Here is a 27,440-nt window from a genome sequence, read left to right on the forward strand (position 1 = left end):
CTTCTATGGAATGAGATCTACTTTTTCATCATGTTATTCCAGCAAGACCTACCATGTACAATAAAGGCTATACATTATAACAATACCAAAATGTCAGTAGTCTGTAGAGAAATTTGACGATTCTCAATACCAGCTTTAAAACCACAACAAATAAACACTAACCAATTTGTTAATTATGGAAGAATGGTTTCAAGTGCTTAAGTAAATATTCAAGACTAGTAAACAGTCAGTAAAATAACAATAAAAACAGCAATGAATATAAATAAATAATAATAAAAATAATAGAACAAAAAATACAAATTAAGAAAAGTCAGTGCTTTTTTTTAACAGCTTTAAAAGTTTTTATCAGCAGTAGGCTATCAAGCATTCATGCAAACATTCAGAATGAAATACAACATAAAACTACTACTGGTCTTTACTGTATGATTATAATATATTAATACATTTTAAAGCTACTAAAGTTACCCAGTCAAGAGCAGTGAGCATTTTCTCGTTTTTCTTATTATAGTTGTTTGATTATTATGACAAACTAGACAGTAGCAGGTCTGTTAGCTTACATTTATACTTACATGGCCGACATTTTAATACAAATTAATACATTAATAAATTTTCTCTGCTGTTTATGTTCACTTTAGACATCACTCTTTGTGTTTGCATGAATACCTCACCAAGACTGGCATTTTGCGTAATTTATCTTATAATAATATAATATAAATGTATAATTTAAATGTATTTGACTGTTCAGGCGCGCATTAGCGCAAGCATTTTCGGAACACACGTATGTTCAGCACACACACATACGCCGCCTGTCAATCAAACAGGGCACAGCTGTTACTGGATCGCTAGCGAATTATAAAATTACATGCTCTGGATTACTTTCAACAGCAGAATAAGAATATTAACTTTCTAATAAGTGACACAGGCCTAGGCTATCACAAATATAGCTGGTTATTTTTTTGTTATTGACGTCACATTTTAATCAGTCTGCTTGTCCACTTGGGCAAGCAAAATTCCCTTTCACTTGCCCCTTCAAAAATCCACTTGTCCCGGACAAGCGTTAATGTCGAGCCCTGTCAGCCATCAAAGAAATGAAGCAAAAGTGGTTACTAGGGTTGAAACAATTAGTCAACGTTATCGACAACGTCGACGATAAAAAATTGTCAACAAAAACATGAAATCATCTGAAACTGATGGTGCGCGAGAGCAGCACTGCATCTTGCGTCTGATTGAGGAGAGGAAGAAAACAGTTCACAGTCCAGACCCACTCCAAACTTTCCAAAGAGTCAAAAAGGTGATGTAGATTGCAAAGTATAGGGGAATTATAATGCAAAAATACAAAATAATTAAATACAGAAGCACTGCCATTCCACTTAAGTAAAACTCGCATGTCAGAGCGTCTAAAAAGCAAACAACCTGGCGTTATACAGTGGTGTGAAAAAGTGTTTGCCCCCTTCCTGAAATTCAGGAACAAATGAGAAAGAACATAATTGAGATCTATCAGTCTGGAAAAGGTTATAAAGCCATTTCTAAAGCTTTGAGACTCCAGAGAACCACAGTGAGAGCCATTATCCACAAATGGCGAAAACATGGAACAGTGGTGAACCTTCCCAGGAGTGGCCGGCCGACCAAAATTACCCCAAGAGCGCAGCGACGACTCATCCAAGAGGTTACAAAAGACCCCACAACAACATCCAAAGAACTGCAGGCCTCACTTGCCTCAGTTAAAGGTCAGTGTTCATGACTCCACCATAAGAAAGAGACTGGGCAAAAATGGCCTGTATGGCAGAGTTCCAAGATGAAAACCACTGCTGAGCAAAAAGAACATTAAGGCTCGTCTCATTTTTGCCAGAAAACATCTTGATGATCCCCAAGACTTTTGGGAAAATACTCTGTGGACTGACAAGACAAAAGTTGAACTTTTTGGAAGGTGTGTGTGTGTCCCATTACATCTGGCGTAAAAGTAACACCGCATTTCAGAAAAAGAACATCATACCAACAGTAAAATATGGTGGTGGTAGTGTGAAGGTCTGGGGCTGTTTTGCTGGTTCAGGACCTGGAAGACTTGCTGTGATAAATAGAACCATGAATTCTGCTATCTACCAAAAAATCCTGAAGGAGAATGTCCGGCCATTTGTTCGTGACCTCAAGCTGAAGCGAACTTGGGTTCTGCAGCAGGACAATGATCCAAAACACACCAGCAAGTCCACCTCTGAATGGCTGAAGAAAAACAAAATGAAGACTTTGGAGTGGCCTAGTCAAAGTCCTGACCTGAATCCTATTGAGATGCTGTGGCATGACCTTAAAAAGGCAGTTCATGCTCGAAAACCCTCCAATGTGGCTGAATTACAACAATTCTGCAAAGATGAGTGGGCCAAAATTCCTCCACAGCGCTGTAAAAGACTCATTGCAAGTTATCGCAAACGCTTGATTGCAGTTGTTGCTGCTAAGGGTGGCCCAACCAGTTATTAGGTTTAGGGGGCAATCACTTTTTCACACAGGGCCATGTAGGTTTGGATTTTGTTTTCCCTTAATAATAACAACCTTCATTTAAAAATTGCATTTTGTGTTTACTTGTGTTATCTTTGACTAATATTTAAACTTGTTTGATGATCTGAAACATTTAAGTGTGACAAACATGCAAAAAAATAAGAAATCAGGAAGGGGGCAAACTTTTTTTCACACCACTGTATCTTTAATGCATCCTTTATTAAAGTTCAAATAATAAGGAAGTGGGTCATAAACAAACTCAGAAAATGGCAATTCTCTGTGCAGTCAGCGGTGCTTCTAGGAGAAGGGGGAGAGATTGAAACTGCACCCGATGCACACTCTAGCATGGGGACACTCGTCCCTCGTACGCGTTTGCTGCAGCTAGATTATAACATGATGGCTTGCGAAGTTTGAATCATAATATACTGAATGTGTCATGGTGTGTATCTTATTGTGAAGAAAATTGGCGATACACAGCTCTATTAAGAAGAGAAAGTTTGTTTTTGTGAGTTAAAGATGGATCGAAGTGAACATAAAGGTGAGAGAGTGTAGTGTTAGCCCATTATACACTGGAACAAATTACGTTTTTGATTAGTCTTTTTTGGTTTGTTTTCCAAAATAATATCTAAAACTCCTTTAAAACAGTGTACATTTACTTCAGGAGCTTTACTGCAGAAGAAAACATTTTTATTAGAGAATGTTGAATATAATTTTATGAGAAGTGTAAAAATATTTTTGGTTCATTATGAAACTGTGGCAGGACAAATTAGACTGTGGTGCCACAGTCTAGGTAATTAATAGGAAACACTGCTGAACATCTTAGTTGACGTATTTCTGGGGGATGCTGTATGTGGACACTAAGGGCAGCCCTACAATAAGAAAACTGATAAATGCACAAAAAATAAATACGAGGTATATAAAAAGAGGTGCTCCAATCTAAGGCACGACATTGCTTATGCGCATTCCAAGCTCAGTGATGTGCTTCAATGTACAGTAACCAAGGTGCTTCAAAAGTGTGTGAATGCAAGATTATTGTGGGTGCGCAACATGTAGCCTAGTTCAAGGCATCCAACAGTTTTTTCTTCTGCAACAGTTTATTAAAGTAATCTGTTGTCTGTCAGACACCCCAACATAAAGAATCGGCAACAGACTCTATAAAATTACTGTCCACAACAGCTTACAAATAAGCCTGTGGACTATGCATAATAATGGGAACATTGCTCACAGCAGGCAATTTAAAGTCCGATAATGACGAAAATTGTCATTTATTGTTGAACGCGATGAAATTGTACAGAAGCAATGCTTTAAATAATGAGGACGAAACTTTTCAAAGTTTACTCGCTGATATTAACTACGACTAGTGGAGCATCTTGTCCCATTTGTAGGATGTGTTTCTTTCTATGACTTCTGTCTGCATAATTTAAATCCGTTTTCTTCAGTCAGTCATTTAAATACTCCCTAACAGCCGATTTAAGTCGCATTTTTTTTGGTGGGATATGAGTCTGGTAGATCGAGTTCCTGTGTTATATTTTGGAGTTTGTGTGTAGTAGCACCAGTTTCACGTGAATTGAAAATTCACGTTCAGTCCACGACACCTGGCTAGGCACCAAATGTACCATCCAGGTGCTGCAGCTGCAACTAACCATGACACCGCAACCACGGTGTGTTTTCTGCTGTCGACTCAGTTCATCTCCTAAGCAGCATAAATGTGCTGTCTAGGTGCCGTAACTGCAGCATGTCTTCGAGTGTGCTTCTTAGCATCCCATGACACCACATGCGGTTTATATGAAAGCATTTAAATTCCCTTCACATGGCAAAGGTTTGTTCATCTTTGCAGGGGTATTGTGCAAATAATGCTCATCTTCATCATAGGGCTCAAACACAAAATGTTGTCAAATGCAAAATGTTGTTCAATCGCAAAATGTTTCTATTCTTTTGCAAAGGTATTGCACAAACAATGTCTCCCTTATCTAGGGCTCAAACACAAAATGCCATTTGTCATTTTGCTGGGGTATTGTGCAGATGATGTTACCTTATTGTAGGGCTCAAACGTAAACGTTGTTTTGTACATTTGCAGGGGCACTGCACAACCATGCCTGCCTTTTCGCAAGGGCTCAATTATAAGCAAGGGCTCATTCACAATCATTGTTTACCCGTCTGCAAAGATATTGCACAAACAAGGCTCACACATTCTCATAAGATAGCCTACCCTTCTGCAGGGTATGGTACAATAGTAGCATGTGGTACAGCCATGTACAGGCTTACGTTTGCATCATTAATTTATACTTCATTCAGATTAGTCCCTCATCATCTGAAGACCTGGTTGTGTCCTGTTTTTTCTTTTCTTTTGGTGGCTTAGGTTAAATTAGGTCCTTGTTCCTTTTGGGGTAAGCTCCGCTCCCCTGCCGTTATCGCCTCCGGCAGGATCTGATGGTTCAAGCAGCATCTGAGTTCTGAACCATATGACGTGGCTTTCGCCAAATGATATAAGTATCTTTTCATTTGTATTAATTCAAATTATGTTGAGTCTTTCTGATAGAACTGTGAAGTATACATGCAATATTACATTATCTTAAACATCATAATTATGCTGCCTACCTTTTAGTACAATCTGTGTATCAAGAACGTGCCCAGAAAAATGCATTAAAATGCTACCTACGTAGGCAGCTCACTAGGTTCTGGAACAAAGGAGAGTACAATCCTCGCTCCTTTTGCTTTATGGCCATAGCTGTTCTTGTGTATCTTTTTAATGTTGCTTGCACTAGCAATTTTCATAATGTCAATGCAGCATTCTATCATTGGTTATGCTAGTATAAGATAAACAGTACCTATTCAGCCAGCTCTTACAGTATGTGTGATTATCAGGCTAAAAGCCCCACAAGACATTAGTTTAATAAACACTGCAATAGTATTGGCTTTATGTGGGTCTTGACAGATGTTTTCATTTAAAGAAGCACAGCAAAATTGTTGCTGAAATATTTCTCATAGACAGGGTTGGGAGGGATACTTTTGAAATGTATTCCACTACAGATTACAGAACACATGCTGTAAAATGTATTTTGTAACGTATTCCGTTAGATTACACGAGGTCAGTAACGTATTATAAATACTTTGGATTACTTCTTCAGCACTGGTAGATTTTTTCACTTGTTTTGACTATAAAAACTCTGCCAGTACAGTAAGACAAAAAAACACATGTTAAAAATACATTCTCTGAAAAACCTAAATATCTTATGCAGTGTTGTTTCAAAAACAAGATCAATCTAATTTATCTTGTTTTAAGGATTTTTTAGATATTTTTACAGGAAAACAATAAAAAAATTATCATCAAGAATAAGATTTTTGCCCCGATATCAAAGGTCTTACTAGAAAAAAGAAATTATGAGCCAACATGAATTTTCTTGATAAATTATGATCGTGCCTGGTAACATGTGCATGTAAAATGGCTAGAAATAGCATTTTAGCTTAGCGTAAAGCTGACAATTCACACAAGGTTTATTTCTATTTCTTCTGCTCCAAACTTATTTCAAGCTTACTTCTCTGTCTGCTCGTATGAATGTAACACATCATAAGAAAGTGTTTCACCGCTGTTCAAATGCTCTTTGGATCGCATCATTTATATGTATAAATGTTTTCCATCTGAAAGGACTAAATATTAAATGAAACAAATGACAATAAAATGCAAAGTAATCTCTTCAGTAATCAAAATACTTTTTGAATGTAACTGTATTCTAATTACCAATGATTTAAATTGTAACTGTAGTGGTATACAGTTACTTACATTGTGTATTTTAAATACGTATTCCTGTTACATTTATTCCGTTACTCCCCAACCCTGCTCATAGATTGGCTCCCAATATCATACCTATGAAAGGAATATTGTCTGACCGTCGGTTTCATATTAAATAGGGAAATAATTTAACCTTCCTCTAAGATCAATAAAATATATCGTTCTAGCAATAGCCAATCGACACCCCCTTCAATATTAAATTAAGAGTAAATATTCTGAATTGAAAATGCATCTTAAGTTTCCTCTAAGATCAATAAAGTATATATTTCTAGCAATAGCCAACAGATCCCCCTTCAATATTCTCCTCTGTCTACGTTATGAAAATTCTATTGACGTGGGATGCTCCATGCCACTTAACCATGTGAAATGAGAAGCAAAGCGGTTCTTTCTGTAACACAAATAATTGCAGAATGGCTGTTGCCTTTAAGTATGAACCTGAATGATTTTTCCTCACACATGGTCTTGGACAGAAAGTCCTACCTTTTTTTTTTCTTCACTGTCTGACATAGATGACTGCACACCAGCAAAGATTGTTTTTTGTCCTCCGGCCTATTTAGCTCTGAGGGTCTTTGTCAGACACTGATTTGTTATCTAGAATTTAGCTATTTTGTATGGGAGAATGAAAAGCAGGTACTAAGATGCATTTACCTAATTTTGGACCTTGGAGACATTAGCCATGCAGTGTAAGTACACAGTTTAGTTTGTTATTGCTCTGGGCCAACAGAGAGAAGGAAGAGTGTGGGAGGCAAATTTCCAGTGAGTTTATCAAATTATTGCTAGGAAATTAATAACTGAAAATTCTGGTTTGGTCATTTCAGCCTTTTTAATCTTTCAACAGGATGAAACATTGCTTTGTTTAATTTTTTATTTTCATGGCGTGAGCTACTATACCATAGTTATGTCACCATAACCTATTTGTCGATATTTTATGAATTTGATTTAAAATTAGTTCTAGTGGAGCGGAGTGTAAGCTCATGAGAACTGTGTATTTGTGTTTCACTTTCAAGCTTGTCTTTTAGTCTTCTGGTGGGAAAACTGAAGTGTTCTCTTTGTGTGCCATTGTTTAAGGCCTAGTGTATGGGGCAGATTCACTAAACAGTTGCACGTGTGGTATTTCAGCGCAAAAACCTGCGCCTTATTCACTAACCACCCGCAATCTATTTTAGGAGGCACAATCAGCACTGAAATTGTGCTGCAATTTGAGTATTTAAATGCAGTCATTGTCATTCCTTTCTGCACAAACACACCTCCTTACTCAGGGCTCCAGACTGCGACTAAAGTGGTTGCAAATGCGACCAAAAATAATTGATTGCGACAATAATTTAAAATCTAGTCTCCATTGGCGACAGTCAGGGTGTGCGTTCATATGCGGTTTCGTCAGATATCATCTTGTGAGTTATTGAATACACCTTTAGAGTGCGCTCCACCAATGTGTCTTGCTCCGATTTTCACCCGTTCTGTTTCTGACGAGCTCGCTGCACCGCACACAACAGCAAACCCAGCGCGAGAGAGTCCTGACCAAATTACTCTTTTTAATCGGGTCTTTTTCATGAATCACCCAAAAAGAACTGAGGGTTTGAACTCAGGAGCTCAGGTTAGCACTTTGAATCAGATTCAGTTTCTCAGCAAATCAGCCGTCAGTTTGCTCACAACTGGGAGTGCATACATTTCAAAATAAGAGTCCCATGTGTATTTTGGGCTTCTTTATAATGAAAGGTCCCATATTGTGTACCACTTTTTTTTCTTCTGGTAATTATTGATTGGGATTGGAGTAGCACAATAAACTGCATCTGGGAATTCATTCAATTTGCGCTCTTGTAGTCTCTGTGTCTGGGCCATCCGGTAACAGTATTTACAACAATTTAATATATATATATATATATATATACACTATATTGCCAAAAGTATTTGCTCACTCATCCAAATAATTGAATTCAGGTGTTCCAATCACTTCCATGGCCACAGGTGTATAAAATGAAGCACCTAGGCATGCAGACTGCTTCTACAAACATTTGTGAAAGAATGGGCCGCTCTCAGGAGCTCAGTGAATTCCAGCGTGGTACTGTGATAGGATGCCACCTGTGCAACAAGTCCAGTCGTGAAATTTCCTCGCTACTAAATATTCCACAGTCAACTGTCAGTGGTATTATAACAAAGTGGAAGTGATTGGGAATGACAGCAACTCAGCCACGAAGTGGTAGGCCACGTAAAATGACAGAGCGGGGTCAGCGGATGCTGAGGCGCATAGTGCGCAGAGGTCGCCAACTTTCTGCAGAGTCAGTCGCTACAGACCTCCAAAGTTCATGTGGCCTGCAGATTAGCTCAAGAACAGTGCGTAGAGAGCTTCATGGAATGGGTTTCCATGGCCAAGCAGCTGCATCCAAGCCATACATCACCAAGTGCAATGCAAAGCGTCGGATGCAGTGGTGTAAAGCATGCCGCCACTGGACTCTAGAGCAGTGGAGACGCGTTCTCTGGAGTGACGAATCGCGCTTCTCCATCTGGCAATCTGATGGACGAGTCTGGGTTTGGCGGTTGCCAGGAGAACAGTACTTGTCTGACTGCATTGTGCCAACTGTGAAGTTTGGGGGAGGGGGGATTATGGTGTGGGGTTGTTTTTCAGGAGCTGGGCTTGGCCCCTTAGTTCCAGTGAAAGGAACTCTGAATGTTTCAGCATATCAAGAGATTTTGGACAATTCCATGCTCCCAACTTTGTGGGAACAGTTTGGGGATGGCCCCTTCCTGTTCCAACATGACTGCGCACCAGTGCACAAAGCAAGGTCCATAAAGACATGGATGAGCGAGTTTGGTGTGGAAGAACTTGACTGGCCTGCACAGAGTCCTGACCTCAACCCGATAGAGCACCTTTGGGATGAATTAGAGCGAAGACTGCGAGCCAGGCCTTCTCGTCCAACATCAGTGTCTGACCTCACAAATGCGCTTCTGGAAGAATGGTCAAAAATTCCCATAAACACTCTCCTAAACCTTGTGGAAAGCCTTCCCAGAAGAGCTGAAGCTGTTATAGCTGCAAAGAGTGGGCCGACGTCATATTAAACCCTATGGATTAAGAATGGGATGTCACTTAAGTTCATATGCGTCTAAAGGCAGATGAGCAAATACTTTTGGCAATATAGTGTATATACAGGTGCATCTCAATAAATTAGAATGTCGTGGAAAAGTTAATTTATTTCAGTAATTCAACTCAAATTGTGAAACTCGTGTATTAAATAAATTCAGTGCACACAGACTGAAGTAGTTTAAGTCTTTGGTTCTTTTAATTGTGATGATTTTGGCTCACATTTAACAAAAACCCACCAATTCTCTATCTCAAAAAATTAGAATACATCATAAGACCAATAAAAAAAAACATTTTTAGTGAATTGTTGGCCTTCTGGAAAGTATGTTCATTTACTGTATATGTACTCAATACTTGGTAGGGGCTCCTTTTGCTTTAATTACTGCCTCAATTTGGCGTGGCATGGAGGTGATCAGTTTGTGGCACTGCCGAGGTGGTATGGAAGCCCAGGTTTCTTTGACAGTGGCCTTCAGCTCATCTGCATTTTTTGGTCTCTTGTTTCTCATTCTCCTCTTGACAATACCCCATAGATTCTCTATGGGGTTCAGGTCTGGTGAGTTTGCTGGCCAGTCAAGCACACCAACACCATGGTCATTTAACCAACTTTTGGTGCTTTTGGCAGTGTGGGCAGGTGCCAAATCCTGCTGGAAAATGAAATCAGCATCTTTAAAAAGCTGGTCAGCAGAAGGAAGCATGAAGTGCTCCAAATTTTCTTGGTAAACGGGTGCAGTGACTTTGGTTTTCAAAAAACACAATGGACCAACACCAGCAGATGACATTGCACCCCAAATCTTCACAGACTGTGGAAACTTAACACTGGACTTCAAGCAACTTGGGCTATGAGCTTCTCCACCCTTCCTCCAGACTCTAGGACCTTGGTTTCCAAATGAAATACAAAACTTGCTCTCATCTGAAAAGAGGACTTTGGACAACTGGGCAACAGTCCAGTTCTTCTTCTCCTTAGCCCAGGTAAGACGCCTCTGACGTTGTCTGTGGTTCAGGAGTGGCTTAACAAGAGGAATACGACAACTGTAGCCAAATTCCTTGACACGTCTGTGTGTGGTGGCTCTTGATGCCTTGACCCCAGCCTCAGTCCATTCCTTGTGAAGTTCACCCAAATTCTTGAATCGATTTTGCTTGACAATCCTCATAAGGCTGCGGTTCTCTCGGTTGGTTGTGCATCTTTTTCTTCCACACTTTTTCCTTCCACTCAACTTTCTGTTAACATGCTTGGATACAGCACTCTGTGAACAGCCAGCTTCTTTGGCAATGAATGTTTGTGGCTTACCCTCCTTGTGAAGGGTGTCAGTTATTGTCTTCTGGACAACTGTCAGATCAGCAGTCTTCCCCATGATTGTGTAGCCTAGTGAACCAAACTGAGAGACCATTTTGAAGGCTCAGGAAACCTTTGCAGGTGTTTTGAGTTGATTAGCTGATTGGCATGTCACCATATTCTAATTTATTGAGATAGTGAATTGGTGGGTTTTTGTTAAATGTGAGCCAAAATCATCACAATTAAATGAACCAAAGACTTAAACTACTTCAGTCTGTGTGCATTGAATTTATTTAATACACGAGTTTCACAATTTGAGTTGAATTACTGAAATAAATGAACTTTTCCACGACATTCTAATTTATTGAGATGCACCTGTATATATATATATATATATATATATATATATATATATATATATATATATATATATATAAATAAATCAAGCTTTTGACACTTAGGACAATAGACCTTTTTCACAGACTGTGATGACGCGTTTCCACCTTATTTAGCAGTGTAAATCTGGCAAACTTTTTTGTATGATTTTTATTTTTTTATTTTTTTTATACTGAGTATAAATTTATAACATTATGCTTTGTGTTATATTACCTTGGAATTAGTTTAAAAAAAAAATAATTACCACAGCTGCGAGGGGGTTTCTATTACAGCTGCTGAGAGAGTGAAAGTAAATTTGGCATCTTCTCCCATCTGACTTAATCCACCGCTCTCTATTTTTTTTTCTTCTGGAAAGTCATTCAGATGAAATAGTGGATTTTTTCTTTTGCTCTTGGAGCAAATGCGTAAGTGAAAATAAGATTTGCCGTGGTCTCCCATTCACTTCCATTCACCGCTGTCGAATTTTACCCTGCAAACGTTTACTTACGTGTTCCAAAACCCGGAGTGTGAAAAAGGTCTATTGAGGGACTTGTACACAACGATTACACAAGGTGCAAACATTCATTGATGCTCAAGAAGACAACACACTACTATATGCATACTATACTTCATGTAAATATCTGTAATGCAGATTCTGAAGAACAGTACTAAATAAAAAAATATTATCTCTTATATTTATATAAATTATGAAAGGGTTGTGAACATTTGAGACAAAAGGGAATGCAAACTTATTTTCTCAACTATATATACGGTTTATTAAAACTTCGATTAATGGGTTATCAGCTTTCATACTTTTCTTCGGCTTTCTAACTTGTTTCTGAACAACAATCTAAATCGAGCAATTCTGTGATTTGGCGACTAAAAACAGCCATTGGGCTCCTTAATGTTTCAGTTTAGGAGCCAATGGCTCCTAAGTAATTTTTTTAGTCTGGAGCCCTGTTACTATGCAAATTAGGCTCATTGTAGATTTTGCTTCATTCACAAAAGTTGCTTGCTGCAATTTAGATTGTGCTATTACCGCTAAATGAAACTAGGCAGTAAAATGAATTTTATTTGAAAGAGACGTTTGTGAACATTTTCAACCGATCATATCAGCAGTAAATAATCATCAAATGATGGGGAAGAGCATTATAACTTGGCATATATCCAGACTGCACTATTACTGGCCGCAGTTCATTCTTAGTGAATCTGCCCCTATGACATCTATAATTTATAACCTCATAGGATGAAAAATGAGAATTATGTCAGCACTGTTTTACTTTACCAGTAGCGTACTGCATGCTCACATTATTTCCACTGACATGACTCAGAGCAGGTCTCAGACTTACACACAGCAGGCAGAGCTTTCCTCCACATGCCAACTGCCAGGAGGCACAAATGACAGAAATTACAATGTGCTATTTCTGTATCTGATATTATGTTTAGGTAGCACTGGATGTTTATGCTTGGATACATATTAAGGGATTCATTCATGTCAGTCCCAGCTGAAATATGAGCATTTACAGTGAGGGAACACTGTGTGCTTTATTATGTGTTATTTAAAAATACTGTCATCTTAATACAGCCAATTTTGCTATCGGGTAATTAAGGCTGCTTACATTTTATAACTGGGTTGTTTCTGGTAGACAGAATGCAGCTGTTTTCAGAGGCTGTTCTGACAATCCATCGGAAGACGTCATGCAGCTCTTCAGATCAGTATGACAGGCTCAGACTCTCTCAAAAGGTGCTGGTTCTGCCTGCAGCTAATGACTGCTGTAAGCTGAAGGCATTGCAGCACAATAATCGGGAAAAACTGCTTTCCCTAACAACTGTAATGCAGTCAACATGATGTATAGCTTGGGTGCTCAGTCCTGTGCCTCATTTAAGAAACCTTTGCACTCCAAATATGTGCATAGGGTGAAATGTTTAATCTGTCAGATCCCAATTCATGCAATATGCATGACTGTAAATCCCACCCAGATCTGCACTGACCTTTCTTATCTGCTGAGAATGAGAATGTGTTGTCATGGCAAGAGAAAGTGTGTGACTGATGTTAGGACATAGCCAGAGAACAGGATGTGCATCTCGTATGCTCTAATTCATGTAGGATCTCTGAAATTCTTTTCACATTCAAACTAGGGATGCACTGATACCACTTTTTCTCTTCCGATCCGATTCCGATATCGGAAATCTCAGTATCGGTCGATACCGATCCTGATCCGATACCAGTGTTGTTTTTTTGCATAATCAGTTTAGAATATCTTTACATTATTGTGTGGAACTAATTGGGAGTACACTTTAATATGTAAAGAAACACAAACCTCTAACTACACATTATTTCAATATAAATTTATAGCTTATTAAGAAAAACTTTATTGTCGAAACCTCTTCTACCTCACATGGCGGCAATGTTTTTTGAAGTAGCAGTTAAAGACTAGAAAAGATTAATGTCAAACAGTTTGTTTAGTTTCAAGGGGCACTGTCAAAAGAGGGTTACTGAGCAACAGGCCAAAAAGGACCCCTTTTTCACCAACTTTTTGCTGGGTAGTAGGCTACATTTGTAAGATTATGAATTGTTGATGTTGCTAAGGCTTAACTTAGAGATAGAGCACCCCATTATGTAATCTTCTTGATTTTTGGTGGATTATTTATAACATACTACTTCAGCCAAGATGCTGTACTGTCAGTGAACACATGTATATTTACACTTGTTAAAGGGGTAGTTCACCAGAAAATCATTTACTCACCCTCATACCATCCTAGATATATTTGACTTTCTTTCTTCTGTGGAACACAAAGATTTTTAGAAGGAAATCTCCACTCTGTAGGTCCATAGAATGCAAGTGGATGGTGACCAAAACTTTGAAGCTCCAAAAAGCACAAAGGCAGCATAAAAGTAATTAAAATGACTCCATTGGTTGAATCAGTCCCTGTGTCCCAAACTGCACCCTATCTGCCCATACTATTTCCGGTAGTTTTTCACAGTGTGGATACTTGAACACTTTTTCAGTTGATATTGCCCACAATCCCTTGCTCGACGGAAGAGGAGTTTGACCATTCACTTCAGAATTACAATTGTCATACACAGGCTCGGCTCGTCTAAATGGGCAAGAGGTGCAGAGCCTCGCCTAAATATTCATCCACTTGAAAACATAGATCCATACTATAAACTGACAATAATGGTATTTGTTACCCTGTAAATGTATTAAAAATGCTGAATTATGCATTTAAAATCAGGCCTAGAAAAAGTTTTTATTACTTAAGTTGTAATGTAGCTGAAACGTCTGTTACACTGTGTTTGATATAGATATACCACATGTGGAGCAGAGAATCTGCTGCCCTCCAGAACTCCACAGCGCCCCTCATTTTTCCCAAGGGAAAATATGGTACTAATATGCTACTAATATACTTTTTAGTACTGTGAAAATGTGTAAATGGAATGTAGATAGTTCTGTTATAATATTCATAATGTTATAAATAATGAGTTGAATAATGTAAAAAACAAAAAAAACAAAAAAACAAACAAAAACAAAACAGCGGTTATACTGTACATAACCTGTAGCACTCAGAGGAAGATCTGCCCCACCAATATCTGTGGTCACGAGCCACTACTGGTCATACATGAAAAACTATAAACATGGCATTGAGACCGCCAGGAAAATCTTCACTTCATCGTGTTTTTACAACATAAAACATTAAACGCTACCTAAGTTTGACTGAAAGCTGTGAAGAGAAACTACTTTGTTTTCACTGTAGGACGAAGACACTGATCGGCTCCTTAAAGCTCACTATGTAACTTTTGGCCCTCTAGCGGTTAAAAAATAAAACTGTGTGTGTCTTGAAGAACATGGTTTTGGTTGTGCTTTGTCACTGCTTCTCTGCGCGGATGAATGTGGTTTGAGGCACCGGTGTGCACATGAAAACAGGACATCTTATCAGAGCAAATGGACAAATAAATAACGAAAGGAAGGAAAAGACGGATATCCGAAATCATGTCATCTGAGCAGGTACGTGCCAATATCTTATGCTGTTGTTTTGACTTATTGGAAACATTAATGTTTTGAAATACATTACATTACAAAAGTTAGGCAACTTTGTTTGTTCAAATTAGACATAACGACTGCTAGTCTGATAAGGTCAAACTTTGTAAAGTTTTTATAACCGCAGGATATTTTGGCCAAACAGACCACGGTAGTAACTAATTTATAGATTGTCATTGTTACCAACCAGTGGTCAACATCATTTCAAGACTCACATGTCGTTGGCAAGCCTAGGAATAAAGGATTTATTTATATAAAGTATTTCCATTATAAAGAAGAATACACACGTGTGCTAGCAAGCAAAAGTTCTGCACCGATTACAGTATAATTATTGTATTTCACTACACACACACACACACACAAATGTGAGTGTGTGTGTGATTACACAATTATACATAAACCATATCAATAAAATTTCTTACCTGTTGAGTAAGAAAAAAGCCATCTCTGGGTCGCTTTTTTAAATCCTTTCAGATCTCGGAGTTGTCGCCACCTCTGAAAGCCAAGCCGATGTTGGATTCGGGTTTTATTATGGACTCTGTCGCTTTCCCTTTTTGCTTGTAGACTCTACTCTGTTCGGGGTTTCTTTGTTTTTACAACCGGTGATTTCCTGGAGGTTTGCTGTTTTGAATGTTCCATGGTCAATTTTTCTCGTTCATTGTGACAACAAACTTTCAGCTTCAGCTTATTTTCTCTGTGTACGGATATGACGTCAACACGCACGGGCGAATGACGTATGTATGCGAAATCCGTCCCGACAGCTCTAAAATATAAATCATTATTATAGGTTTATCAAAGTGTATGTGGGTAAAGACATGTTTTAAAAGATGGATTTTTGTTGCACTCTCTCATTAATAACATTTTGTTATTTTTTTACAAAAAAAAATTACATAGCGTAGCTTTAAATTGCGAATGATCAAGTGGCTGCATTAATATTGATCAGAAAAGGGTATAAGTGATTCATAATCCTCATCTTATCATCATGTATTCTTTAATGTCCATCTACTGTTTGTATTGCTAATTGTGAATGCTCTTGTGTGTTCTAAAGAGCTTTTTCTAGAAAAGAATCTTTCAGGAAAAGTGACAGCACCATATTTATCGATTAAAAACAGGAATACCACAAACAAAAATGAACCAAATGAACACAATTGTCTGTTCTCATTTAATTTTTGTAATTTATTGTGTCACTGAAATATAGCTGAGGTCTGATTCTCTTTCAAGGGACTGATGTAATGATGCTGCCAAAGAAAAATAAATAAATAAATAAATAAAGTGATCCAGCACAATGTCATTCAAGTGTTCTGTCTTTTCAAATGGTCACACACTCATTTGAGCGCATGTTCTGATACTCCTTTTACACAGAAATGGACAATTAATCAAACTGAAATTGCGATATGTCGTAGTTTGATTATTAAACCGCAAATGAGTGTGATTTTATTAAATATTTATTAAAGCTGCACTACGTAACTTTGTGCTCTCTAGCGACATCTGTGGTTGAAACTTAAAATCGCAAGCAGTTTGCGGAAGAATACATTACGTCAGTTGTGTTCTGGCACTGCTCTTCTGGCGGATGAATCTCCCAATTTGAGCTTACCTTGACATCGCCTGTGTGTGATCATGACGAGATGGAGTCATAACGTGCTATTTCCATGTTGATATTATGTTATACGATTAAACATTTTAAATAATAATATTACTTGCTTTGATGAAGATAAACAATACTCTTATTTACCACCAGTAGATCATGATTATTATTTAATAATGGCAATTTGTTCATTTTTAACCAAAAAATCAGCAGCTTTAAATACTATGAAGTCTTCATGTGCTGCACGCTACATAGTGAATGTGTGAAGCCGCTCATATGCTGAAAAATGCTACATTTTATGAGCATTGTGACAGCCCACATTCACTGTGACACGTGCAGCACCTGCATACTAAATTTTTGTATAATTTAATCACTGAATTTTGTGCTTCAATAATCACACTGGGTCATATAACCAACGTTTTATCTGCAAGTGTGAAACTACTGTCAAAAACACCAAACCAGATATGCATTCACATCAAACTAAAAGTTTGATTAAAAATAAAAGCTTGAAATTTAAGAAATTGCGACAGAAATATATAGTAAAATGTTTTTATTTTTATTAATATTATTATTATTATTATGTTGAACCTTTATCTCACAAGCAAGAGTGCTGTTGCACTGAATCGTTTTCAGCACTGTTTTCATTTATAATGTGATGCTCTGTTGCGTACTTTATTTGACAAAAATAAGACGAATATTGTAGATTACGTTGTGAGGATCTTTACCAAAGCATTTAATAAAAAATTGTTTTGTTGAAAAGTAATTGTTCTATTTTCATTTGATTAAAGTTTGGATTAATTTGATTAGAGACAATTTTGATGATAAATTTTAAACATGGAATTCTGAAAAAAAAAAAGTAGAAAATGTGGAATTAGGGAAAAGATTTAATAGAATTAAGATTTTTTTTAAATTAAGAAACTCTCGAAGGAAACATATTATTGTTTTAATTAATTATTTACATTGAAATGTAAAATTTTTATAGGCTAAAGGAGTGTGTTTAATTTAGTGGTCGACCGATATATCGCCGAGGCTGATAAATCGGCCAATATTCGGACTTTTTTAATTATTGGCATCGGGCGGTAAATTTTCCCGTTTGGCCGATTTGTTTTCTTGAGGGAGGCGAGAATCTCCTGCTTGCATGTGAAGCAACTGAGACGTAAACGACTAGTCACTGTTCGTTTTGTTGTTACATGCCATCGTGTTACTACAGTAATAGACCGATGTGTAACACAGTGTCATTTAAACGGTCTGCATATCAGAGCCACGGCAGACGTGTTTAAGCTCATAATATTAAAGTGCTCGCCTGTTTCATTCTCCCTCTCTCTCCTCAAGAGTTCCCTGTAACTTTTAACTGTCTTGTCTAATGATAAAAGGCAAATATCAATAAAACTAATATCATATAACGTCTGCAATATCTCGCATATCTCGTTTAAACAGATGTAAATAAACCAGCCTCACACAACTTAAGCAGATCCAGCATCCTGTGGAAGCTCATAAATCTTCCTCTGAAACACATATTCTAACAGTCTCTCCTCAACAGTTCTCTGTAACTTTTCTAATGATAAAAGGCAAATATCAATAAAACTTCTATTATATACTGTCTGATATCTGGTTTAAAAAGATGTAATTCACGAACCTCACGAAAATCCAGCTTTTTCTTCCTGTCGAGCACTCATCTAATATCTTCTCTGAAGCATGTATTCCATCAGCCAGAATCAAAAACTTCAGGATCAGGATCAAAAGTTCCTCTCATTCACAAATCATGATGGTCCGTCTGTGGCAATCTAAGTCAGGAGATTGAGGATCCACACAAGCGTGTGAGTGCAACTTTAAGGCTGCGTCCGAAACCAGGAAAATTCTGCCTGCGGAGGCTGTATACGGAGGTAGAATGAAAATAAGGTGCTTTTCAAACTGTTCGGAGACCAGTTTTCTTAAGAGTTCCATTCATTCAAAACAGCTGTCAGTTAAGCCATTAACTGAATAGGCAGCAATGTAGCAAGTCAGCTGTCTATATTTTCAGATGGATTGGTTTGATTCGATATTTTAAGTAAATGTGATTGCTAACATGGACATGCTATCCATGGTTGCTGGACTACTGTGTACTGTTATTTCCTTCTTCCTAATACATTAACAATTTCTTCAGGTACAGATAAATTACTAAAATTTGATGACTAAACAGAAATCTGAAGAAACTGCTATCTACCTTTTAAAATACAATAAAAAAATTGTTTTGTGTGTGTGAAACTGAGTAAATATAGTGCTAAATAATAATAAAAAATTTATTATAATTTTTTTTTAGCAATTTTATGTTTGTTATTTATTATATTAAATTGTGTGATATATCGACATTGTATCGACCTATCGGCCACCCTGCTCTATGTATATCAGCATCAGCCACTAAAAAACCCATTTCGGTCAACTACTAGTTTAATTGCTTATTAACAATTTTTCTGTGGTATCGAGAATCGTGAAATGTTACTGTTATCGGTATTTAATACTAGGGATGCACCGATCCGATACCTGGATCAGTATCGGCTCCGATACTGAAGCTTTTAGACGGATCGAGTATCGGTCCAACGAGCCCGATCCAAATCCGATACTGTGTGTTAATCATGTTCGTCACTGTCAAGCTCCAAAAATGACATAAAAGAACCATAAAAACACTATTAAAGTAATTCATATGACTCATGCATTTTATTCAAAGCCACTAGAAGATGTGCGATAGCTCTGTGAATCACAGAAGGCTGTGTTTAATAAGTAAATATATAGTATGCACAGTGCATTAGTGAATGGTGCTGCTCTGTTGACACAAACTCACGCATAGGCTGGTGATGCACTCACGGCTATTTTTAGCCTTCACAGCAGTGCGCAATATTTGAGCGCTACTCAAGAACAGCAACTCAGATGTAGATGCTCAATAGTTCGGTTCACTTATAATATGAATTTAGAACGGCACCGGAGGTGCATTTTACCAGAATATGAATAAGAATCGAATTAAACTACTGTGAACTTGCCTACAAACAGACACATACAGGACTTCCTGGAGAGTTTAGAATGTCAAAATAAAAGCATGAGGGTTTAAAAAGTGCACGATTTAAATATATTACTTTTGTATTTAAAATTAAAAGTTAATAATATAACAATTTATTATTATTATTGTCATCATTATTATTTGTTTACAATTTATAACAATATTTAAGTTAAATGGGTTCCAAAAAATAACTGAATGAAAAGTGGACTGATGTCTTACAACTAAACTGAACAAAAAAGAGATCTAAATCCTTTAAAGTCCAGATGCAAGTTGAAACATTTTTGAAAAAAAATTATAATAAAAAAAAATAAAAATAAAACACTGGTTTCTTTTCTACTGAAGACTTGAAGACTGGAATTACTGTTAATTTTGCTGCTACATTATCCAGTATACTAGTTAACAGTAAAGTTTTTCTTAATAAGCTATACATTTATATTGAAATAATGTGTAGTTAGAGGTTTGTGTTTCTTTACATATTAAAGAGTACTCCCAATTAGTTCCACACAATAATGTAAAGATATTCTAAACTGATTATGCAAAAAAAACAACACTGGTATCGGATCGGGATCGGTATCGGCCGGTACTAAGATTTCCGATATCGGAATTGGATCGGAAGAGAAAAAGTGGTATCGGTGCATCCCTACTTAATACTGAAATTTTGGGATTGTGACAACACTACTCTAAAATATCAGCACTATAGAGCAGCATGCTTTTTTTTTTTTTTGACAAGTTTTACTAATTTAACACGCTAAACATCATATTATCCTCTAAGAACAAATGCTGATGCAAGTAAAACCACTGGAGAATGAAAAAACGAAAACAGGCATCCATTAAGAATCCATTTTTTGTGTTCAGGAAAAAGGTGGATAGAAAGAACATAAATGTGTATTCAGTAAGAGGTAGTATGCAGCTAAGTAGTTTAATCTTACATGCAATGTTGCTGAGGTTTGCAGTGGTACAGGGTTGGATCAATAAAAACTCAGCAAAAAAAGAAACGTCCCTTTTTCAGGACATTGTATTTTAAAGATAATTTTGAAAAATCCAAATAACTGTACAGATCTTTATTGTAAAGGGTTTAAACAATGTTTTCCATGCTTGTTCAACGAACCATAAATAATTAATGAACATGCACCTGGGTCGTTAAGACACTAACAGCTTACAGACGGTAGGCAATTAAGGTCACATTTATAAAACTTAGGACACTAAAGAGACCTTTCTACTGACTCTGAAAAACACCAAAAGAAAGATGCCCAGTGTCCCTGCACATCTGCGTGAACGTGCCTTAGGCATGCTGCATGAGGACTGCAGATGTGGCCAGGGCAATAAATTGCAATGTTTGTACAGTGAGACACCTAAGACAGCACTACAGGGAGACAGGAAGGACAGCTGATCGTCCTCGCAGTGGCAGACCACGTGTAACAACACTTGCACAGGATCGGTATATCCGAATATCACACATGCGGGACAGGTACAGGATGGCAACAACAACTGCCCGAGTTACACCAGGAACACACAATCCCTCCATCAGTGCTCAGACTGTCTGCAATATGCTTAGAGAGGCTGGACTGAGGGCTTGTAGGCCTGTTGTTAAGCAGGTCCTTACCAGACATCACCTAGTTTGTGAAAAGTTCTGGGTTATGCAAGGAGTAATTGGTTCAACAAAGTTTGAGAAACCATGGTCAAGAGAATATTTGAAAATCTACTTCACAGAAGGTCGATCAAGTGGTGACTGTCAAGACAGTCCAGGCTATTATCCTTGGCTTGCAGCCTTTATCACTGCAGGAAATTTATCAGACAAAGTGCTGCAGGACAGCATGCAACATCAAAAACCCACTTAACCCAACAAGGTCTTGCTGTATGGAAAACAGTACCAAAGTTTGAGGGTAAGGACTTACAGTCCAACAAACAGCTTTAAATTTAAGGCTTTCAGTCCTGTGAATGACTCTTAGCCATTACCTCCTCCACTTGCCCTCCAAGACCAATACAGTCTGCTGCTTCAGCCATTCTCAAGCACTCTTCTCCTCCTTCCATTACTTGCCTCACTGGAATACTTCAGTTCCCACATGCACTGTAAATTGCCAAGGACATAAACTCAGCAAAAAAGAAATGTCCTCTCACTTTCAACTGCTTTTATTTTCAGCAAGCTTAACATATGTAAATATTTTTATGATTCAACAACTAAACTAAACAAGTTTCACAGACATGTGACTAACAGAAATGGAATAATGTGTCCCTGAACAAAGGGGGGGGTCAAAATCAAAAGCAACAGTCAGTATCTGGTGTGGCCACCAGCTGCATTAAGTACTGCAGTGCATCTCCTCCTTATGGACTGCACCAGATTTGCCAGTTCTTGCTGTGAGATGTTACCCCACTCTTCCACCAAGGCATTTGCAAGTTCCCAGACATTTGTGGGGGGAATGCCCCTAGCCCTCACCCTCCGATCCAACAGGTCCCAGACGTGCTCAATGGAATTGAGATCCAGGCTCTTCGCTGGCCATGGCAGAACACTGACATTCCTGTCTTGCAGGAAATCAGGCACAGAACGAGCAGTATGGCTGGTGGCATTGTCATGCTGGAAGGTAATGTCAGGATGAGCCTGCAGGAAGGGTACAACATGATGGAGGAGGATGTCTTCCCTGTAACGCACAGCATTGAGACTGCCTGCAATGACAACAAGCTCAATCCGATGATGCTGTGACACACCGCCCCAGACCATGACGGACCCTCCACCTCCAAATCGATCCCGTTCCAGAGTATAGGCCTTGGTGTAACGCTCATTCCTTCGACGATAAACACGAGTCCGACCTTCACCCCTGGTGAGACAAAACCACGACACGTCAGCGAATAGCACTTTTTGCCAGTCCTGTCTGGTCCAGTGAAAGTGGGTTTGTGCATGTGGGAACTGAAGTATTCCAGTGAGGCAAGTAATGGAAGGAGGAGAAGAGTGCTTGAGAATGGCTGAAGCAGCAGACTGTATTGGTCTTGGAGGGCAAGTGGAGGAGGTAATGGCTAAGAGTCATTCACAGGACTGAAAGCCTTAAATTTAAAGCTGTTTGTTGGACTGTAAGTCCTTACCCTCAAACTTTGGTACTGTTTTCCATACAGCAAGACCTTGTTGGGTTGAGTGGGTTTTTGATGTTGCATGCTGTCCTGCAGCACTTTGTCTGATAAATTTCCTGCAGTGATAAAGGCTGCAAGCCAAGGATAATAGCCTGGACTGTCTTGACAGTCACCACTTGATCGACCTTCTGTGAAGTAGATTTTCAAATATTCTCTTGACCATGGTTTCTCAAACTTTGTTGAACCAATTACTCCTTGCATAACCCAGAACTTTTCACAAACTAGGTTTAATTGCCCAATTAAGTGAAGAACTGCATTACCCACAATACTGAAGTGAGATCCACCAATCAAGTAACTGTTACCATGGAAACAGGTATTACCGCAACAGTGACCAACCTATTCGCATAAAGCATTGCGAATGTCATAATCGAATTACATTTTCTATCAACTGCAGTTGTGCAAGTGCTTTTGTGTATATTTGAAAGTTACGAATAAACCTCTAATATGTCATATTTTATACTTAAAGTGAATAGTTTTATGTTGAGAAAAAAGGTGAGATTCACACTGATATGAACACAGGAAAATCAACAATACCAATGTGTAGTGTCTCCTCCTCCTCAGGTCCACATTCATCGCTTTTATTTTTCCAGTCTTCAGGGAAAGGTTCCATTCCTAGGTCAGCCACCTCCATCCTGATTCATCATTTCAGTTATTGTGGCATCGTCAGCAAACTAGAAACCGGTATTTAAATTGCTTTTGTGGGTAAATTTGTAGTGTTTTATTGCTTGGACCTTTTTTATTCATGTTTTGTGTTTCAACATTTTTGTTATCTAGACTGCAAATTGAAATCTGATATAGGCAATCGTCTTAATTCCAGCACCTTTCCCAAATGATTTGTGGATTCATTCTGCAATGTTTACAGATTTGCTACTCTTGGCAAATTTATTGCCTCACATTTTAAGGAAATGTGATACCAAACACTGAAGTGAGTAAACAGTAATACAAGCATGGCTATTGGAGAATTAAGATGTTTGGCCTCGGCACACTTCATAAAAACCCTCTTTGAATGCAAAGACAATGACAGAGGAAATGAGATGCTCAATATCTGAATAGAGGGCACATCATTAATAACCGCCATTCTCAAATAGCTAATTAATGATTAGAGAGGCATGATCCCTGAATATATTTTTGAGCATATGAAAAGCACAAAGTTTGTGCTATTTGCGTTTCTAGGCAACTGAAACAACTTAACATTTGCTGTGAAGATAATGCTATGAGATTGAAGAACAATTGGATGAGGTGTTATGGATGGTAGACAATGAATAAAAGCGATGGAACAGACATTGTTTAGAATTTGATTTTCTAATGGTGCTGTATTGATAACACAGAAGGTTTTGAGTGTCTCTGTGTAGTGTTCTCTGGCTGAAGGGTCCAAATGTCAAAATAACGGCTGTGAAATAAACAGGTGGTGAGATTTTGATTTAATTTCTAGTTTCCCTGCGCAGCTGAGACTGTGATGTACACTGACTGAGTTGGAGACAGCATAAATATACCAAATAAATAATTGTTTATCGTTTAGAATGCTAAGCAGGAAAATGTGAATAGCTGTAACAGACTTCTTCCCTAAAATTGAAGATATTTAAGTAAAAGGATAAAGATTAAATTAAATTAAAGTGAAACGTCTGATTTGCTGTCATGATGTCAATGGTTTTTAAAGGGTTTGTGTCTCCTTAGAGGCTGCATTAACCTCCTGAGACCCCCACGTGACTGCTGTGTTCATTTTCCATTTCCATTTTTGATTTGTAACTAGTAGGACCTAATAAATAAGAAAAATAATAATAATAGTAATTTCTAGTGCAAATAGTTTTCATAAAATTTGATGTCCTCATATGGGTACAGTGGGATTAATTTGTGAAATGTCAAGTAATACCAAGCTACAGGAAGTCAGATTTTATGTGTCCAGGAGTGTTGATTATTCATGTTTTTGAGACGTTACAGACATTACAGCTGATTTTCTGTAAAGCTGAATTAATAATTCTTATTAAAAGTAATGGCCAGCATCGTCAAATCACTGCCAACCATGTTAAAATAACATTTTATATATAAAATTCTGAATCTATGTACTGATTATCATTGTACCATATCTGCCAAACATGTTGAGCGGTCCAAACATCATCTGCAGCCTGAAACTGAACTTTAGGTCGGATTTGGAGTGAATGCACTTAGCTGCATAGAAAGCTATAGTATGCACCCTTGCTCCCTTGCTCCCTATTTAGTGAATGACTCAGAACAGTTAGAAATGCACCTTATTTTCATCCTAACTCCATATAAAGCTTCTGAAAGCAATATTTTTCAGCTTTTGCATGAATAAATTTATTCTCAATGTGAAAATGCAGAGTAAATATATAGGAATGCATTTACTAATGTTTATGAATAGAACCGTATTGTACAGTGATAATAAAATAAAACCATAACAAAATGTATATTAAAATGAAGCGAATTGACCCACAGATGAGTTAATGTTGAAAAATATTCAAAATAACTGACATGTTGTTTTGACCACAATTTGTGGTCCTTTTTTTTTTCTTTTTCTCCCCAATTTGGAATGCCCAATTCCCAATGCACTCTAAGTCCTCGTGGTGGCGTAGTGACTCCCCTCAATCTGGGTGGCAGAGGACGAATCTCAGTTGCCTCCGTGTCTGAGATGTCAATCCGCGCATCTTATCACGTGGCTTGTTCAGCGTGTTACCACGGAAACATAGTGCGTGTGGAGGCTTCACGCTGTTCTCCGCGGCATCCACGCACAACTCGGCACGTGCCCCACTGAGAACAAACCACATTATAGCGACCACGAGGAGGTTACCCCATGCGATTCTACCCTCCTTAGCGACCGGGCCAATTTGGTTGCTTAGGAGACCTGGCTGGAGTCTCTCAGCACGTCCTGGATACGAACTCGTGACTCCAGGGGTAGTAGTCAGCGTCAATACACGCTGAGCTACCAAGGCCCATGTGGTCCTTTTTTTGTGAGTGGCCTCAGGTTTTATCCTCTTATTTTAATAGCTACTTTACTTAGCTGGCAAATGGGAATCAGTTGAGTAACAGAGATGGAGCAGAACATCAGATTTTAACCACTGCAGACTGCTTTGAGACTGCTTTCATTTTGCAGTATCAGTTAATCTCTTAGCAATAAGCAGTGCCTAGTGTCTCACAGTAAGGTAAGCAGCCACAGTCTGTGCTTACTGTCCTCATTACATCGGGGTGAAGAGAGGGATCCACATGAGGCAGCTGCCTGCATGAATCGAGCTCTATTCATTAACACCAAGCTAATCAATTAGATTAGACAGGCTTTGGGTTGTTCAATAAGCACTCTGCACAAGAAATCAGAGAAACACGTCCTGTCCCCCTCTGTGCTGCAGAGATCTGCTGTCTTTGAACCTGAGTGGAAAGTGGAATTCAGGAAAGTAGATGCAGTACCCTGTTTCACACCTTAATTATTTATCTCACTTTATATAAATACTACATAAGTGCTTTTTTTTTGGTGGTTGACCAGTATAGGGTTTTTAATAGGGATGGGCATGAGTACTCGAGTACTCGGACGTGGCAGCAATGATCGATCATGAAAAGGATGATCGATGTTGATTATGCATGATGTGACTTTTCACTTAATTCGAAATTCAGTGACAATTACCTGACAACTAAACACAAACGTGTCAAAGAGGGAGCTTATTTTTAATTTTGAGATTGATTATGTTGTGGTTTTGAGGGGTACATTGATTGTCAGAGACGTCTCATAGCAGCCAAACTGATATACGACGCTGCAATGCTATCATTACTATAATCGAAAAAGTGTAATTAATCATGTTTTGAACACTTGTCTCTGCAAAACGTTTGCTAAACATTTCTTAAACGTTTTATTATCATTTAATGTAAGAACTTTGACTCGTTAATGGATATTATTTCATAAAAGTGAATGTTTGTCACTGACTGTAAACCTCCCTGCCCTGGGTGCCGACATGCTTGTGTGCAGTAACACACATCTGCGTCTCGACAAAATAGGAGTTGAAGATTTCCGCATGAGTTTCCAAGTTAGAAGTCCAACATAAAGTGTCATTTCATTGCACTTTCCCCAGTTGAAAAGTGGAAATTCCGACACTCTGAGTTGAGTGGAACGCTTCATGAATCACCACAGCAACAACAATACGGAGCATTGCGGCTTTCCCCACAGCAGTTAACACTTGGACACACACACACACACACACACACACACTACACCAGGCATGTGGCAGTGGACTCAACGCACTGCGAGTGTTTCAAACAGCTAGACAGAGCGCAGCTAAATGGAACAGAATGCAGCATCTTCAAAACTGAACTTCAAGTTAACACGCATATTAAAAACGCGATGGTTATGGCGTCTCCTGTTAAGCCAGCAAATTTGAAAATAGATGGTTCAGACAGTCACTAAAAAAACTGATGCGTGCTTACTAAGATTACTACGGTAACCTGAAGGAAGAACAGACAGACGCGTGTTGTGCTCATACTTTCATTGTGTTTGGCAGCGAATCTTCACATAATGACAAAATATGATGCATTATATTTTGATTATGCAATCTTTTCTACATTTTGTAATAGATTATTTTATAACAGCCTATAATAGTGAATAGACAATACACTGGAACAACAAGACGCAATGCAGCAGCCAAAGACGTTTGTCAGACATGTTATT

General features: G+C 38.2%; 1 protein-coding gene across 3 annotated transcripts in view; it reads left to right on the top strand.

Moving 5' to 3' along the window:
- Positions 1-27,440, top strand: part of LOC127419430 (tumor protein p53-inducible protein 11-like) — a 72,702-nt gene that overhangs the window by 16,130 nt on the left and 29,132 nt on the right. Inside the window, exon 2 of one of the 3 annotated variants that reach the window (XM_051660930.1) lies at positions 23,339-23,458. The exons of the other annotated variants lie outside the window; for them this stretch is intronic. The gene's annotated coding sequence lies outside the window, so the exon portion shown is untranslated. The remainder of the gene's footprint in view (positions 1-23,338; positions 23,459-27,440) is intronic. 3 annotated transcript variants of the gene reach the window in all.

The sequence above is a fragment of the Myxocyprinus asiaticus genome, chromosome 1 (genome assembly GCF_019703515.2).
Source record: "Myxocyprinus asiaticus isolate MX2 ecotype Aquarium Trade chromosome 1, UBuf_Myxa_2, whole genome shotgun sequence".
In the NCBI taxonomy this organism is placed as follows: Eukaryota; Metazoa; Chordata; class Actinopteri; order Cypriniformes; family Catostomidae; genus Myxocyprinus; species Myxocyprinus asiaticus.